Source organism: Dipodomys ordii, unplaced genomic scaffold (genome assembly GCF_000151885.1).
Source record: "Dipodomys ordii isolate 6190 unplaced genomic scaffold, Dord_2.0 Scaffold5, whole genome shotgun sequence".
NCBI classification, from domain to species: Eukaryota; Metazoa; Chordata; class Mammalia; order Rodentia; family Heteromyidae; genus Dipodomys; species Dipodomys ordii.
In genome coordinates, this window is record NW_012267221.1 from 24,713,869 (window position 1) to 24,723,469 (window position 9,601).

General features: G+C 40.8%; 1 protein-coding gene across 2 annotated transcripts in view; it reads right to left on the reverse strand.

Moving 5' to 3' along the window:
- Atf2 (activating transcription factor 2) overlaps positions 1 to 4,458 on the reverse strand; it is an 80,910-nt gene extending 76,452 nt beyond the window's left edge. Inside the window, exon 1 of one of the 2 annotated variants that reach the window (XM_013029323.1) lies at positions 4,393 to 4,458. The gene's annotated coding sequence lies outside the window, so the exon portion shown is untranslated. The other variant, XM_013029315.1, reaches the window with a different exon arrangement.
- Positions 4,459 to 9,601: the final 5,143 nt, after the last annotated feature.

Genomic DNA, 9,601 nt, shown 5'->3' on the forward strand with positions numbered 1-9,601 from the left:
ACACACACACACACACACACACACTTTATGATATTAAAATTCTAAAACTATAGTATATATTCACAAATTAGAAAATGAGAACTCTCAAATAAGTGTTGAATAAATAAAAGTATGCTAACCCAAAAAGTAAAATTGGAAAAAAAAATATAGGATTGGAGAACAAAGCTACAAAATTACAATGCAAAAAACATAGGTTCCAGGGCTGGGAAGGTGGCTCAGTGGTAGAGTGCTCACCTTGCATGCTTGAGGCCCTGGGTTTGATTCCTCAGCACCACATAAGCAGAAAAAAAAGCCGGAAGCGGCGCTGTGGCTCAAGTGGTAGAGTGCTAGCCTTGAGCTGAAGAGCTGAGGGACAGTACCCAGGCCCAGAGTTCAGGCCCCACGACTGGACCCAAAAAAAAACCAAAACAAAAAAACAACAACAACATAGGTTTCAGTAGGTACATCAGACTGAAAGACATTTATAAATTTAAGGTAAATATACAGTCCTAAAATAAGCAAAGACCATTTAGTATTTTGTTAATTATAAAATTGCCTTATTTTGCCCATGTAATTGTAAACCCTCTGTATGGCATCTTCACAATAAAAAAAAATTGCCATTCTTTTTTTATCAATCTTGTTAGGAATAAGCAAATACTATATTATAATGACTTACTTTCATTTGGAGGGAAAAAGGTTGGAGCACTCTTTAAGATATAAACATGTAAACCCTAAAGCATCTTACTGAAAATTTTTTTGTCTTATTTTTGTCAGTCCTAGGATTTGAACTCAAGACATGGTCACTGTCCCTGAGTACTTTCTGCTCAAGGCTAAGACTCTACCACTTTGAGCCACAGCTCCACTTCTGGTTTTCTGGTGGTTTATTGGAGATAGGAGTCTCACAGACTTTCTTGCCTGGGCTGGCTCTGAACCACAATCCTCAGATCTCAGCCTCCCAAGTTGATAGGATTACAGGTGTGAGCTACCAGAGCCCAGCTTACTAAAATGTTTTAAAATGCTTTTACAACTATTGCAAGAATGTACACATATGTGCATATGATTACTGTCACTATTACTTAAACATTAAAATCAATATATAGAAAGGATAAGAGGACATAGTTCAGTAGTAGTGTCCTTGTCTAGCAAGGGTGAAGGCGTAGCACACACACACACACACACACACACACACACACACACACACACACACACACACACACACACACACACACACACACGATCTCAGACAAGTTCATAACCTTAAGGAGTAAGTGTGAATTCAAGATAAACACAAGAATGTTACATGCATCTTTTTTTTTTCTTTTTTCTTTTTGTCAGTTGTGGGGCTTGAACTCTGAGCATGGGCGCTGTCTCTCAGCTCTTCAGCTCAAAGCTAGCAGTCTACTACCACAGAGCCACTTGCAGTTTTCTGAGTGGTTTATTGGAGATAAGTCTTATGGACTTTCCTGCAAGGGCTGGCTTTGAAGGGGATCCTCAAATCTCAGCCTGCTAGGTAGCTAGGATTAAGGGGCTAGCTACTAGTGCCTGGCTACATGCATCATTTTTATAAAGATAAATTGAAACAACTTACTGTTTTATGTGCTTTAAACAGGAAGTTTTGGTGAAACTGTGGGTTTTTTTTAAAAAAAAACCTAACGGCTTTATCTTTCCTAATTCCAATTATCTTTCCTAATCAATAAGAATAACAGAGGAATACCAGTTTATAGACGTATTTCATACTGGAAGGAAGAGCCTGAAGACAAAATGAGTGTAACCTGTATATATAGTGAGACTGTTGACCTAATCTTGCAATTTAATTGACTCACAGAGTAGATATAAATCATTAAAACCCAAGTTTTTAAAAATACAAAGATCTTAGGTAGGAAAAATGTAGGGTTTTTTTGAGTTTATGCTAGTTATTGCATAAAGCTGTTAGATGGATAATGCTTTCAAAAATATTCATATATAGTTTCCAATTCCTGAATATAAACCAAAAGTATCCCTTCAATTACTTTGGAGCTAACACAACCATTTGTTATTTGTTTAAAATAAGAAATAGAGCTGGGAATGTGCTTAGTGGTAAGAGTGCTTGCCTAGCATGCATGAAGCAAGCCCTGGATTCGACTCCTCAGTACTACTTAACAGAAAAATGCAGAAGTGGTAATGTGACTTAAGTGGTAGAGTGCTAGGCTTGAGCAAAAGAAACTCAGGGGGAGAGGAGGAGGAGGAGGAGGAGGGGGAGGAGGAGGGAGGGAAGGAAGGAAGGAGAGAGAGAAAATACTTCACATAAAAAATAAATGCATGAATTTCTGGTTTATGTATTTAATAGCTAACACACTGCACTTAATACAAAATAACATTCTAATAAATTATTTTTAAAATACCTTTCCAGTAAATGCAGTCAAATCTACAGGAGGTATTATGTATCTTAAACACACAAAAAACGTCTCTAAAAGCTCCTTTCTGACAAGATACAAAAACTAGGTCTCATTTATTACAATATTACATTTTAAACAATTTTTAAAAAACTTGATGGCAGCAGCATCCTCAAAGCAAAATTAAAGTTTAGGAGAGCAAAATATATATCACTTGGAAATTTCAAAGGTTCTTAGGAATTATTTTACAAAAAAGTAGGAAGCTTAAGAATGGACTCAAAGATCAATGTAATGTCTTAATTATTTCTTGACATGCAGGTTTATCAATGTTTTTAAGGGATGCTTTACAGAGGCTGGGAAGGTGGCTTAGTTGTAAAGTGCTTGCCTTGAATGCATGAGGCCCTGGGTTTGATTCTTTAGCACCACAGCAGAAAAAGCCGGAAGTGGCGCTGTGGCTCAAGTGGTAGAGCGCTAGCCTTGAGCTGAAGAGCTGAGGGACAGCACCAGGCCCAAAGTTCAGGCCCCACGACAGACCAAAAAAAAAACTTTACAAAGATGTTCCTATAGTTTTTTGGGGATAAAAAAAGTGTTTAGTATAATAGATTCCTCAAGTAGGTGAAACAAATTTAAATACAAAACAAATTGCTCTTGTTTGTATTTCAGGGCACATAACTCTGCCCTTTAACAAGCTTTATAAATTGTTTATAATTCTCTTACCTTACTTTCACAATTTTGGAACAACAGACCAAGGCCATCTGGTCTAATAGCTATTACTGACAATGGTAGTGCCAGTGGTTAAGAATTTATTTAAGCAGGGCAAAAAGTGTTAAGAAAAAAAAAGGTTAGTATTTGTTCTGATTTCAAACATAACATATATGTATGTGACTGTCTCCATAATTTATGATGCTTATGATTGTAAATCTCTTATAATTTAGGATTGATCGATAGGCCTAAGGTCATCAGGAGTACTCCATTTTGCTTTACTCCATCATACTCGGGTAGTTTCGTTTTAGCCTCAACAATTTTAAGCATCCCCAATTACGGAAAGACAACTCTACATTATCTACGGTGTCAAAATACTCCCTATCACTTCCCTATTCGGCTCAACCAGTGAGCCTAACACACACACACACACACACACACACAAACACACACACACCCCTAGCTCCGGTGGCTAGGACACTGATTTAAAAAAACAAAAGCAAAAAAGATTCTTCCTCTACAGGTCTGCGGTCTGCCTAGGAGGTAAAATAAATGAGGAAAATACCAGAATCAATTGCACCCACACCTCAACCCCGCCCCACCTGGAAAGAGGTGGGGGCGGTGATGGTGTAAGGAAGGCAGAAAGGACAGGAAAGGCCGAGACCTCCAGCTTCTCCATCCCATTCATTCCCCCCGGTTCCATCGATGTCGGGGACACTGACCCTGTTTTCAGAGGCGCTTCCCAATCCCCCTCCCCGCCACCATCACACACACACACGGTCCTCTATTGCTTGAGTCTTGGATGCAAAGACCCGAGTGTAGGCCCTCTTCCGGCCCCATCCAAGGACTGAGGGTCTCTTGGGGTACCCAGCGCCCCCCCCACCCCACCCGGGGCCCTCTAGGGTGACCAGGGAAGGAGATAATAAAGCGGAGGGAGGGGTCTGACAGCAGCCGTTATTCCTTTTTCTCGGTTAAGAAAGCGCGCGAGGGAGGGGCCGGAACCACGAAGCCGGTTACCTAACGGTCCCGCCGCGCCCGCCCGGCCCCGAAGCCGACGGCGAAGCGCTACACCAGGGGCGGCCCGGCCACGGCCGCCCCGCGGGCTGGGGTCTGCGGTCGGAGAGCCGAGGGGCTGGGCGGCGGGGGGTGGGGACTGTGGGGAGCGGCGTCGCCATGTTAGTGCCTTCGTTCTCAGTATCCCCCTAGTCTCCGATCCTGAGGCCTTCTCCCCGTCACGACTCACCTTTCCCAGTCACTAATCCGGGATCCTGGCGGCCACCCGGAGCCCCGCGCACAGCCGTGTTTACAAACTACCCTGGAGGAAAGGGATGAACCTTACTTTAAAGGCCACGGGCTCCCACAGGCTTCCGTCCTCTCTCGCGAGATCCGACTGACAACCTTTTTCCCCGCCCCACTCCCGGCATCCCTCCTTTCTCCTCACGCTCCTCCCCTCCAAGCACACGCCCCTTCTGGCTTGCCCTCCTAGGGAACGCCTCCGGGTCAGGTGATTCCGTCAGGCTCAAAGGGGCGAGCCCGTGGGAGGGCGGGAACCGACGGGCGCTTAGGCACTGATGATTGGACAAAGGAGCCTGAAGGGCGGGAAGTAGTTTTGGAGGGGGCGGGACTAGCCAAACCACTGTTTTCTACACCAGGTTGCTGTGGAAAGCTGTGATTGGCAGCCAGCTGGAGGCGGGTGGAGGTGCTGCGGCGCGGGAGCAGGTGGCTGTGGAGATCGCGGGAGGGGGATGGAAAGGGACGGGAGGCAAGCTGTGGGAGAGTCGCTAGTGGCGGAGTTGAGAGCAGGTGCGTTCTCAGAGTCCAGCCCGGCAGTCGGGCATTTCCGTTTCTGTCACTTCCCGGCCCTCTCCCGGGATGTGGGTGAAGCCGGGGGGGGGGGGGTAGGAACGTCGCTGAGTCCACCCTGTGGCCACCAGGAAGCTTCCAGTGCGGAGCTTCTATTAAGGTTTGAGAGAGAGAGGATTTGCCGGCAAGTATCAGCCCCCCCTCCGCCTCACCCCCCCCCAGGGGGAAAGCCAGATAAGTCAGTTCCGAATATAAATAAAATAACCTTTCCTCCAATTTTACAAAGCTGAAACGGAAACGTATCTTAGGGCTGCTTTTCCCGGCACCAAATACAGCGAACGCAGGATATTACATGCGATCGCACGTAGAGGAAATACAGCATCTTCCACCCTGTCACCGTAATAAAAACAACAATGCCACAAGTTTTCTGGGAGAAAACCATCCATATCATAGCCTATTTTAGTTCATCAGTTTTCCTTCGTTATAAAGAAAAAATTACACGTTTCACAGAAATCATTTCAATCCGATGAATCCCCATATTAACGGTTTATAACCAAAGAATACCAAATTAGAACATGGCACCGAAATGGCATTATTTTTCACACTATCCTGCTGCTTAGGGCGGTAGTTGTACTGCCAGGGAAATGTCTGCTAAACTTGAAAAATAGCTTTAAAATAATGAAGGCAAGAAGAAGAATTAATAGATTTATGTGGGAAAAGAGATAATCTTTGCAGCTGTGCAACTGACACAAGTGCACTCCTAAAAACATAAAGAGAAAAGGTACATGTTAAAAATATTTCGTAATTTTAGCCGGGCGCTGGTGGCTCACACCTGTAATCCTAGCTACTCAGGAGGCTGAGATCTGAGGATCGCGGTTCAAAGCCAGCCCGGGCAGGAGGACCATGAGACTCCTATCTCCAATAAACCACCAGAAAACCGGAAGTGGCGCTGTAGCTCAAGTGGTAGAGCGCTCGCCTTGAGCTGAAGAGCTGAGGGACAGCGCCCAGGCCCAGAGTTCAAGCCCCAGGACCGACAAAAAAAAATATTTCGTAATTTTGTTTTATGATTATCTGCACAACTGAATTTCAGTACTAATTTTAAGGGTATTAGTTGTCCAAGTAAATAGGCACCAGTTGAAAATATGGTCAGAAGGGTAATTTACACTAATTATTCAAAATAGAGCACTTTTTTCCTATATGTCATGTATTTTCATTTGTCAAATGTTGAATTCTAGTCTATAAAATTATGAAGTTTATGTATTTGCATAAAATGCACTTTCAGACTCTTCACACCAAAGTGAAACTGAAATTGTTGGAAGATTGTGTAGGTTGGCATTTGAGAGTTAATGAACCTGCCATTCAATAATGACATCTGGCATGAAAGTGAAATTGTAATGGCACTGGATCTTTTAATAGGTTTCTGGCCAGTATACAAATATTTGAGCCAACTCAATCTTCTTTTAAAACCAATTTTAATTACTCGAGAAACCTGAAAGAAGCCAAATTATTAACATGGTTTAGTTCTTAAGTAGCGACCCTATGATATCAATAACATTAATGCAGTGTAACATTAATTATATAAACAAAGCTTCAGCTGTTCGTATTTACTGATGATTAAATGATGATACACAAAATGTATGATTGACATGTTGAAATGGTGCTTCCTTCCTTCAATAATGGGCTACAAATGGTTGCCAGTGGTTCACAACTGTAATCCTAGCTACTCCGGCTGCTGAGATCCGAGAATCATGGTTCAAAGCCAGTCCAGGCAGAAAAGTCCACGTGACTTATCTCCAATTAACAACCGGAAAACAAGAAGTGAAGTTGTACCTTGAAATAGTAGAGTTCTAGCCTTCAGCAGAAGAACTCCGGGATAGTGCCCAAGTCCTGAGTTCAAGCACTACAGTTGACAAATAAGGAAAAAGAGAAACAAGTATAAATATTTAAGGCATTTCATAAGAACTTTGAGCTACTTAGAGTAAATAAAAAATAATTTTCTCCTCAAGTACATTTTAAAAAAAATCAAGATTCCTCCATGTTAATTCAATTTTCATCTCAAATGGCAATCAATACCTTTGTTATTAACATTTTCTAAATCAAGTAGTTAATTATATAGCATACTAGAGAAGCATGTTATTTTAACATTTCAAGAACTCTTAAACGAGAGGAATGCAGTAACATGAATAGTACTCTAATGTTAAAAAACATTAGAGTTTGAAACATTAGAGTTTGAAAAGTTAGCTTTAGCTAACTTTTAAAACAGAAGGTATGTTCTCTGATCATACAAAGTAACATTTATTGTAATGAATTCCAAGAAATGGAAAGAACTTTATCTTTGTTGGTTTTTTTTGTCTTGCGTGTTCGGTTTTCTGTCGTTGAGAGGGTAAGGAGAAGCACAGAAATGGAGGAGAAAAGGGTGAACAACTACAGCAGTGTTACTTAGTAAATACCATGTTGAAAATGAACTATAGAACTTGTGGATGAGAATAGGAGGGAAACACTGGGATCTAGAGAAGAAGAAGCAGTGATATTGTCCAACAAGAAATGTACTCATTCCCTGACTTACATAACTGTAACCCCTCTGTATATCACCTTTGTAAGAACAATTTAAAAATAAAAATTTAAAGAAAATCCAGAAGGTATGCATCCCTAAAGAAAGGAAACAAAAACAGGCTTGATAAGGTGGGGGTGGGGGGACAACAGGTGGAAACTACAGTGCACATTGGCCATGGCAGTAAGCAAAAGTTCTCAGTGTACATCTTGTTCTACAAGAAGGCCTTTATTATAGTTATTCTCCAGTGGGAAAAAGCTAAGGGTGTGTAGTTATTATTTTCAGTTCTGATCCTGTGAACCAGTCTCACTATCCATGTCTACATAAAATTCTGTCATTTCCAGTTTTCATTCTTCATTCCTCAGTATCCTAAAATTCTCAGTAATTTTCTCTTTACAAATGCAGGAAACTTCTGGATCCTTTCTGAGCTTGTCTTATTGTTCCATAAATGCATATACCCAATTTATTTCTAGGAGAACCAATCTGGTGAATCTCCTTTAAGAATTCAACATAGAATGATGGTTAGTCCATACATATGCATTTAATTTTATTTATTTGTTCTTTACTGTTTCTTTCTAGTTTTATTGGTGCTCTGATATCAGGATTCAAAATGTTTAAAATATCATTGTGTAAGTGTATATTGATATCCTCTTGTTTAATGCCTCAGAAACATTATTTTCTGATAGTTATTCCAGATGTCAGTGTTTATACCTGCTCTTATGTACAAAATGTGCATGTTAGCCCACAAAAAGTTTTATCGGGCCAAAAAAGAGCATGAGTTCTGAAAAAAATTGAATTTCTTATTGATGGGATGGATGGGGTTGGAACAGATGAGGGGAGAATGAAGGAAAGGGTTACATTGATCAGCATACATATCACTCATTAACTGACATGTTGAAGTGAAACAACTTTGTACAACTACTTGGGTAATTAAAAAAATAGAAATTAGAAAAACTAATATTTAGATACAAGAAGCTATTTGAAAATTATCCTGAAACGTCTCCTTGTTAAATGGTTCCAAATGCCATGGAATGTGGTATTTCAACTTTGTTTAGCAATATGATAAAGCTATTAATCCATCAGCCTGTTATTGTTCATTAAAGTTTTTACTAAAACCCGGCTTTAACTATCTATCTATCTATCTATCTGCCTACCTATCTATCATCTCCTGTATAAATGGGGAGGGAAATATTTGTAAAACATAATTTATGTGTGTAAACAAATGAAACATGGAGAACTCTACAGCCTTTTGTGTCTGACTTGCACAAGTAGTCTCAAGCTCAGGGAAAGAGCGTTCACATTTTTATGCTATACTCCAAATACAGACCAATTCAGTTGGAATAGCTAGGACTTTAATAGTGCAATCAAGAAGGGAATCAAGGGGTAATATAAAAGGGGTGCAAAAAGGAAGAAATGATTGTTTTCCTGTATCTGAGAGATGAGAACAAACATTTCTGTTGATTTTTTGGTAGCGCTATATCTTGGTATATCTCCTTTACCAACTTGTGACATTCCAAGGGTCATACTCTGTTCTACACACACACACACACACACACACACACACACACACACACACACACACATTTTAGTCCATCAAATGTATTTTATTGGGCTGTGTCTAGTATTGTACTATAATGGCTTCATAAAAATCTCTGCATATTTTTATCAATAAAACTAGATGGAACAATTTCTAGTATCGTTTCTAGCATTTCAGTTTCTATTCTTCATGGATACCCATAACCAATCAATTTGTAACCTAAGATGCACTTAATGCCAAAGCCATGTGTGTTGAAAAACAAGAAAGTCTTCCTGGATCCTCCTAGGTGATTAGACTATCATACTGCTCTTGACAGTTATCTTCTTATTTGCATACAATTTTTTAGGTCAACTGTCAACTGAAGGCTGTCTCTCCACTCAAAGCTTCAGTATTTATAAAGCATGAATATCACAAGCACTGTTCCTGGCTCTGAAGCTACAACTATAAGACAAAATCCCTTAATCATGGTAGTGGTTGGGGAATGCACTGACTAAACAGCAAGATAATTGAAATAGTGTCAAATACTATGGCGAAAATAGAGCAGGGTGGGGCTGGGAAGGTGGCTCAGTGGTAGAGCGCTTGCCTTGCATGCCTGAGACCCTGGGTTCGATTCCTCAGCACCACATAAGCAAAAAGAAAAAAGCCAGAAGTGGCGCT